General features: G+C 40.3%; 1 long non-coding RNA gene across 1 annotated transcript; it reads right to left on the reverse strand.

Moving 5' to 3' along the window:
• Window positions 1-3,072: 3,072 nt before the first annotated feature.
• On the reverse strand, window positions 3,073-9,163 carry LOC119617121. Its single transcript, XR_005233305.1, has 2 exons — window positions 8,836-9,163; window positions 3,073-8,296 (listed from the first exon to the last, which is right to left on the reverse strand). It is a non-coding gene; the product is annotated as an uncharacterized LOC119617121 (long non-coding RNA).
• Between the last annotated feature and the right edge of the window lie 54 nt (window positions 9,164-9,217).

Consider the following 9,217-nt stretch of genomic DNA (forward strand, 5'->3'; position numbering starts at 1 on the left):
CCACTAAGAAGGATTTTGATACACAGTTCATTAAAACTTTTAGCCATAAAAACAAAACAAAACTAACAAAAAAAGTTAAATCTTCAGAAGATGTCCAAGTATGGTTGTTTAATTATCTTTAAACAGCTAGCAGCTGAGCAGGCTTTTTGTACCTGAAGATGTCCAGAATAACTCTGCTGCTGGTGTGGGGTCATGTCAGTCCAGTAGGAAGTACGAGGATAAAAGGGGTCCATAAAAACATTTTTTTCTCTAAAGAAATTCAGACTTGTTTGGGGCTATCTGATTGCAATTGGATGATGTGGGCAAATTTTTACTTTAGCACAGATATTTCTTTAATGTATGAACTATTTTCTGACAGCATTCAGCATAAAGAGTGAAAGCAACAACATTAGACTCCTTTGTTGAGATTAGTTTTTTTACTCTTATATTTATGGTTTGCTGCCATTCTGTCAGTAAGGATGTCCACGAAGCACGTAGCAAAATGGCAGCACACATTCTTGTCTCGTTACCATAAATTTCACTGTGGCTGGCAGTTCCAGTGTATCTCTGTTTCAATGAGTCAAAATCCCATAAATCTAAACCTGTGTGGAGAGTTCCTTGGTCTTCATGATGTCTCTCGCTTGATGGTAGACCTTATCATTTATGTTGGACTGCTGTTGATTCTTTCAGAACAGGTGAATATAGACTGAGATCGTTTGACACTTGGATCACTCACAGATGGTTTATTTATTTAACAAATGATGTGGCTTTTACAGGGAATGATTGGGACTTCAGTGCAAAGGAGCACACACCACTTTTTAGTTTATTGTTTTACAATTATTAAACATTTCATTTATCTGAAGTATTTTGTGTACTGTGGGTTAATTACTTATAATTAAATTTAAAAAACAATTTAAATTTCAGAATGTACAGCAACATAACATGAAGACTGCTAATAGATGATGAGCCCATTCTCCAAATTTGATGGACCAGTACCGTCTAAGGTGATGAAGGCTCACAAGGGCTATATCTCTAGAGATGGAAAACAGGTGATAGGATTGTAGATTTGGTAGCCGTCCTTGTTTAAGCGCACGGTTTGTAACCCTACCCCTATTTTGTCACTTTCTAAAATACAGACACATATTACATGGACATCTATGTATGAATAGTTGCCAGGGAATAAATATCATGGTAAGGACATAAAGAAAAGAGTCATAACAAGATGAAAGCCTCCTATTTCACGTGAGCTAGACATTTTTAAGATACAACTAATACTTTTTCTTCTTTGTGTGAATGTGGCTCACTATATATTTTAGGTTGGGTTTGTATAAGAAAAACTACATGAACATTAAGAAGAGACAACTCCTCAATGTTTCCCAGTATATCTGATTGTTTATGCTTTAAAATAGATTTTTTCATATGAAAACTATCATTTAGTTTTGTGTTTTTTCTTCTTAAAAGCCCAGTGAATGCTAGTTTAAGGTATGACAGAAAGTACACACACAACCTAAAGAGTTCTGAACTCCTGAAAACTATAACACATTTTATATCAGGTATAGACACTGTCATATTTATTAGGGGTGGAACTAGTGTCTAAAGAGTTGTCACTAACCGATTTCAGTACTCAATGTGAAATAAGTTTTACAATGAAAAGGTAGAGTTCATTTGAACTTATTGCAGAAAATCAGCTTAATGACACATCAGTCCATTTTCCAAACCCACACACTTTGACCTTTCACATTTCCTTGAACAGTTGCAAGCCAGCAGATCCAACCATGCTCCTGAAGCTGGCTGGCCTTCCATCCAATGGAAGGCCAACTTTTCAGTCCCTTGTTCCTTTTCAGTTTTCTATCCTCTACCTACTGGGCTTGAAATGTGTGGGTCTTGCTCCAAGCATCTTCTCCAGATGGCAGCTTGGTAGTTGGCTTGTTGTGCATGTTTTTCCAAGCATGGTGGCAGCTGGTGGCTCTCAATCTCTCCTTTCTTGGCACAACACAGGTGGTACCTCAAATCATTGACTTTCAAAGCCGATGCCTTGGGTGCAAACAGGAGTCATGTGAATGCCTCCAGCCTGTCCATCAGTCTGATGTGAGGTCCCATTCCTGGCCTAGTTCTGGAAACACTTTCTAGGCATCTTTGCTGTTTGAGAGAAGTTTTAATGCACTTGACTTCCCTTTGCCTGCAAAAGCACTCACAATATCACAGCATACTAAGAGGAGCCTTGCAGACTTCTCTACTAGCTGCTGTTGCAATTCTTCCAATATCAATGAATCTCACATGGCCTTTGCTGTTAGACTTTTGGAACAGTTTAGCTCCAATCACATCGCAGTTTGCCAAACATAGAATGAACACATCTGTATTCTCTGAAGCAAAAAAACAAACTTCAAAGCCCTCTCTAGAAGCATGGAGGCGCAAACGTCCATTTTCGTCTTCCTGCTCACAGTGAAGTTCTGGCATCTTTTGACTGCCTTCTTGTGTAATCCTGAAGCATCTATCACCAACTGTTGCAAAGAATACTTTGGTCTTGAGCTTCTCGCAATACTATGCCTTCTTCCATTTATTCACAATAGCTGATGAGATTGGTTTTGTTGTTCTCCTGACTCAAATGTTTCCTCCACAGCCGCACTATGTGTGAAGATGTAATGCTTTGTAGGTGATGGGCTGGCTCTTTCCGTCCCAGGGATCTTTCACTGGTCTTGATTGAGATGTCCTGGTATGTGTGAAATACAACACAAAGTCTTTCACTTTGGCTCTAAGAGCAATGTTTAAAACATTTACTGCCACCTCTCCAAATGTAGACTCATCTCCTTCATTTTGTACTATCACATATATGATGATAAAAAATGGATGGCCACCAAATCTGTAATAAAATCATGTATTTTCCATCTCTATGGATACAGACCTTCCTAAAAACAACAATGAGCATTCGTCATCCCACGCTGTACCGACCACCCATTCTGGCTCTTTGTCTATAAGGGGTGAATACTTTTGCAACCCTCAGAGACATGAGACTTCCCTCCTGTTCCTAAACCTCTGACCTCTGAAGGTCAGACTGTAGAAATGGCCTTAGTTAGAGAAATGAGCACAACAAGGTGATAAATTATAATTTTATTTTTATAGAATACAAACTGTGTTTGGCTTCCTGCCTTTTCACAATAAAAACACATTTCCAATTGAGGCCTCTTCATCATCATCTTCATCACACAGGTATTTACAGGGACATTTACATGCCATTAGCAAACTGTACATTCAGTAGAAAACCTTTTGAACTTTGTCATTCAGAACTCATTTTATTCAGTAGAAAAACAGCTCAACCAGTCAGAACTGTTAGGATCAGGTGACCAGCAGAGTGGAAGCCCCACCCCTTAATTTAAAACACAAACAGTAGAAAAAGCACCAAAAACTATCATCATCAACACATGCATGCAGAAGTTACTGGGACCAAAGAACCACGACTACGGGTCGAACACAGGCTCAGAACATACACAGCAAAAACATGGAGCAGGAATATGATAAGAAGAAGAAAAAAGCATTCAGAAAAACCTGGTAGTACAGTTTTATATCAGAGTCTGCTGAGCCCAGTCCAACTACAGGAAAAAGATACGATCGAGTCCAAGAGAATTCAACCTGTTTATTGGAATCCACCAGAGTCATTTCAACAGCAAAAACAATCCGTGGGGAATGGGGTCCAGAGAGTTTACTACAGTCCAAGCCACTCCAGAAGAGCTCAGCAGAGTCCTGGTTCAGTCCAGATACATTTTATTAATTACACCACGGGTACAAAACCAAAGGTTACCATGGAAATGCTGCTAGTTACAATGAAAGCAGGTGGTACTGTCAGACTGAAGCCAACCAGCAGGTGGGCGCAGTAACCTGACACCTTCCCATCATGCAACAGCTGGGCGTTTGATGGCGCCGAAGAAGGAAACTGCACCAAGTGAAAAAGAACAGCTACAAGAAACACCCGTTTGACCAGTTAAACCAGCTAACTAACTCAACCAGTTATTGCAGTTCAACCAGATAAACAAGTCCATCTAGAAAACTAGTTAAACCTGTTAAATCAGTCCAACCAGCAAAATCAATCTGATCAGTTTAACTGGTTATAAAACTCTGAGATAAACCAGTCAAACCAGGTAACTAGTTAAATCATTTATACCAGTTGAATCAGTCTAACCAGAAACACCAACAATGAATCTGTTAAACAAATCCACACTAGTAAACTGGTCATTTCTGCCTAACCAATTTTACTAGTTAAAGTGGTTAACCAGTTAACCTAGTTAAACCAGTTGCACTAGTTATATCAGTTAAAATTGTTAAACCAGTTACACTGGTGGAACTGGTTAACCTTTTACAACTAACCAGTTTAGTTACAGTTAAACTAGTTAGATGTACCAACATTTAAACCTGCTTAACTAGATAAACCAGGAAAACTAGTTAGCTTAGCTACCTAATACAGATAATAAATGACATTGGGTAAACCGGTTATACCAGTAGCACCCTTCATACAGTTTCAGACGTTAAACAGTTGACAGCAATAAACTGGTGTTATTAGCCTAACCAGTTTTACTAGTTCAATTAGTTTACCTACTTGGGTAAATTAGGGTAATGAGGTAAACCAGTTATCTTGTTAAGCAGTTACAAGAGTTAAACTGAGTGCACAAGTTAACCAGTTTAGAAAAAGGAACATCAGATGGTTAAATCAGTTAAACTAGTTTAATCAGTTGACCGGACACAGCAGCTTCTTTCAGTGATGAGAAGCAGGTTTGAACGGACTTCATGCTGAAGGACATACAGCTAAGTTCACCTGAACACCTATGATGCTTTTAGTTCAAACATTTTAATTTCCCATCATGCATTGGGACACGCGTCAGCCTGCAGAACAAATAATGCCACCTACAGGATCAAGGCACAGCTGGGATTAAATCATTTATACATTTCTGATTGTTTTATCGTCAATCAGCTTGTCTGATCAGCAGAACTCCACTTTCTGTTTCTGGGAAACTCCACTTCTTTTTTTTTGGCAACGCGCTCAGATCTCAGATCCATTTGAGAGGAAGAGGAGTGTGGTGTAAAATCAACCACTTGCTGTGAACAGAGCTGTAAAACAGGACTGAAGGAGGAGCTGATGGACTGAATCTCTGAGAGATTTCCACCAGAAACAATGTCAAAACCATTATCTATGATCCATTATCATCCATTTTCTATACCTGATTATTCCTGTGCAGGGTTGCAGGGAACCATTGGTGCGTCTCCTAGTTGTCACTGGGTGAGGGGCAGGGTTACACACTGGACAAGTCATTAGTCTTTGACTGTCAGAAACATTTTATTAAAAATTCAGGAAACTAGATGAATCTGAAGAAAATGGATGAATATTTTAATAGTGTATCAGCCTGAATGTACATAAGCTGATCAAACCTCATGTCATTAGGCAGAACTAAACTGATGGTCAGATGGGTCAGAATAGCTCCATACATGTAGCTCTGAGGGTGTTCCCAGAGCGGCAGGATCTACCAAGATTGGTCCAAGGAATAAAGGACTGACTGAGTCTTTCAGCAGGGAGAGCAGATACTGGTGAATCATCTGCTCAACATCAATGACACGTTGTTAAAAACTGAGACAGCACCTTTGGAATGGCAGCCTGGGGGGATGGTCTTTATTTTAAAAAAAGGAGACCAGAGACGGTGTTCCAAGGCAAGGCCATAACCACAGCTGAGGTCACCAAGGTAATTTAAAAGCTCCTCTGTGGCACCAAGGACCTCATGTATCAAAGAGTGCACAGCTTTCAGACCAAAGGTTGGTGGACGGATACAGTTTGAAATTCAGATTCACAAAACTGTGCATATGCATGACTTCAAGCACATTTCCTTGGTAAACCCTGACGAAGGTGGAACTGAGCACCCAGAACTCCTCGCCTGACACACCTCTATTTAAATATGCAAATATGTCCTATGTGTGAAATTCTCTCTGCACAACAAAGATTGTCTAGATGCAGAAAAATGTTGGAATTATATAGAATCTGAGTCAGAAACATACATAAATTAGGTAGTGGAACATAAAAACATATTTGTCTCACTGTCCTCTGGCATTTACACCATGCCAAGTGTGAAGCTGCAGTTTGCAGAGCAGAGCACACCTGCAGAAGGAACAACAAGGTGAAATGGTCAGGCATAAAGGTGGGAGTGAAGCGAAGTTCGGCTGTCCATCACCTCTCAACCGATATATTTTTTCAGGTGTGTTATGTTATGTTGTATGAGGTTAAATGTGGTTCAGTTTCATTGTTTGGCTTTAAACCCTAAATACTTAAACTCATGAGAAAACATTATGTTCAGATGCCCCTTGAGTTCAGAAAACTAAATGGAGTCATATTTATATGAGTTTTAATACTTTGTAGTTTGATACTGTCGACTGAAAACTTTGCGTGGCGTTCTCATGATAGGTCAACACTGCAAATATTTACACACACTTTCATGCAACATTGATTTTTATACATCCTGATGTGTGTGTAAAACGTTTTTGTGCATAAGCACCTTTCATGCATGAGGCCCCAGGATTGGATGAGATTTGCCCTGAGTTGCTGAAGGCTCTGGATGTTGAGGGGCTGTCATGGTTGGCACGTCTCTTCAGTGCTGCAAGGAGGACAGGGACAACACCTGTGGAGCTACAGGCAGGGGTGTTGGTTTCCTTTTTTAAAGAGGGAGACCGGAGAGTGTGTTCCAACTATTGAGGGATTCCACTTCTGAGACTCTTCACGAAAGTTTACTCCAGGGTGTCAGAAGGGAGGCTTCGACCAACTGTTGAGCCTCGCATTCAGGAGGACCAGGGTGGCTTTTGTCCAGTCATGGAAAAGAGGACCAGATCTTTAACCTTGCAGAGTTGCTGAGGGGATCATGGGAGTTTGACTGTCCAGTCCACTTATGTTTTGCTGCTTTGGAGGAGGCTTTCGACCATGTTCCCCAAGGCATTCTGGGGGGTGGGGGGTATGACAGGGTCTCTTTAATGTCTTAATGTCCCCTAAAGAATTAGAGAAAGATCAGTGTCCTTGCCACATAGCTGAGTTTGGACTTCACCAGCGCGAGGAAGGGGTCTGTTGGTGTCTTCAGACCATGACCTTTAGCGTGCACCGACCCTGAAGCAGCTGTCTCTAAGTCTGACGTCAAAGTTCAGACCTCCTCATCATAAAGAGTCAGCTGAGGTGGTTCAAGTTTAGGATGCCTTCTGGGCACCTCCCTCTTCTGGTTTTCTTGATGCCTCTTACTGGGATGAGACCCCAGGACTGACCTAGAAGTTTCTGGAGAGAGTATATATTCTCTCTGGTCTGGTAATACCTTGGGATTCCCCAGGAGGAGCTGGAGAGTGATGCTGGAAAGAGGAGGGCTGGGTTTCCATCATGACCCAAACATGGATAAAGGGAATCAAATGTATGCATGTATGTATTTAAAACATCTCTCTGTGTGTATTTAATGAAGTAAATCTTCTGCAGGTGGAGCTGGTGCTAATGAAATTTTCAGACTAGTTCTGTTCAGATACAATGAACAGATATAGAGGAGTAAAAACCATCACAGGGCTGATAGGAAACATCTCAGCTCATCCAGACTCCAAGAGAGTCTCTGGTATCTGAACCAACAGACTCTGTGGTTCAGGTGTTGGAGAAGGTGGTTTACTGACTAGAAGTTTATTTATTCCTGCTGGAGTTAGTGCTCTTTAAGTGCAGTAGTTAATTATGTAATGATTAGAAGCTGGAGTCTCACTGAGACATGATGAAACGCTCCCTGATTCAGATTCTGTTATTGCGTTCAGTAAAACTCTAAAGGATCCCAGATTTGGTCCCAGAGATGTTTGAGATCCAAGCTGCTGGCTTCAGTAGAAAAGACAAAAATATAGAAACAGCAGATCTAAAATCAATAACAAGTTCATCTTGTGCTTTTTGACTCACTGACAGCAGAGCATTTTGGGAAATGTAGTGCAAGGCAGCAGGTGATGACAATACTCCCTGATCTGATTGAGTAAATTGTCAGGGTTAACCAGAGGCTGGTGTCAGGTGGTTTGGGTTTGTTTACTATTGGTTTAATGTCAGTTTGCTGCTGCGTGAAGGAACCAGAAGACTGATAATAAAACTTCTTTCAACCAACAGGAGGAAGACACTGAGTCACAGCCATTTGCTGCTTCAGTCCCTGGTTCTCCAACCTCCTACTCCTCCTCAGAAAGTCACAGGTCAAAGGTCAGTGACTTTGTTCTCCACCATGGCAGCAACCTGCTGCAGCCGATAAGCCAACTGCATCTTCTGACCCGAGGTGTCCTCCTCCAAAGATATGACAATCTGAAGATGGACGGACACAGACATGTGAAGACAGAAGCAGGCAGTTACAATTGAAAGCAGAAGTTTACATACACCATATAAATGACACAAATAATCAAATCAAATGTATTTATATAGAACTGTTCAGCAACAAGCTGGTTCAAAGTGCTTATGCATTTTTTACACCATCTGATGTGAAATCAGAATAAACTTCTCCTGTTTTAGGTCAATTAGGACTTTCAAAATTATTTCTATTTCCTAAATACCTGAATAATGAGAGAGAGAATGTTTTAAGGCAATTCTTATTATTTTCTTCACAGTCAAAAGTTTAAATACACTAAGATTACTATGCTTTAATATTTTGAAAATCTTAATTGACCTGAAACGGAAAAGTTTATTCTGATTTCACATCAGACAGTGTAAAAAAAGCCTGTTTTTTAATATAGAGTATGAAAACTTCAGGTTTCAACTGTATGCATGTATGTATGTATCCAAAGGAATATATTTATCAAAGGTTGCACATGTGCAGGTCACATGACCTGTGTGGGTATTTGAGTTACCTGGTCATAATATTTGTTTATGTACTTGTAAAGTTCATGAAGAGCAACAAGACTGTTCATCTCTGAAGCAAAACTCTGCAGGGAGACAGAGGTATGGTGAGACAGGAAGAAACTCGTGATCTGCTGATTCACAAAGAAATGAAGAGTCTCTCAGTTTTATGGCTCGTTCAGTTTTAAAGCAGAGAAGCAGAACATCAACAACAAATCAGAATAAACATTTCATCTTTTTCTTTCAGCTGATTCTTTCCCAGAATCACCTCAGAGAGTCGTCTTCCTCCATCTAATCACCACATCACATACAGCTTCCCCCAACTAACGGGTTCCTGCTTCTGTCTGTCTGTCTCCATTAAAACAGACTTCATTCAGACTCTTTATTTCTCTG

Source organism: Kryptolebias marmoratus, linkage group LG6 (genome assembly GCF_001649575.2).
Source record: "Kryptolebias marmoratus isolate JLee-2015 linkage group LG6, ASM164957v2, whole genome shotgun sequence".
Lineage (NCBI taxonomy): Eukaryota > Metazoa > Chordata > Actinopteri > Cyprinodontiformes > Rivulidae > Kryptolebias > Kryptolebias marmoratus.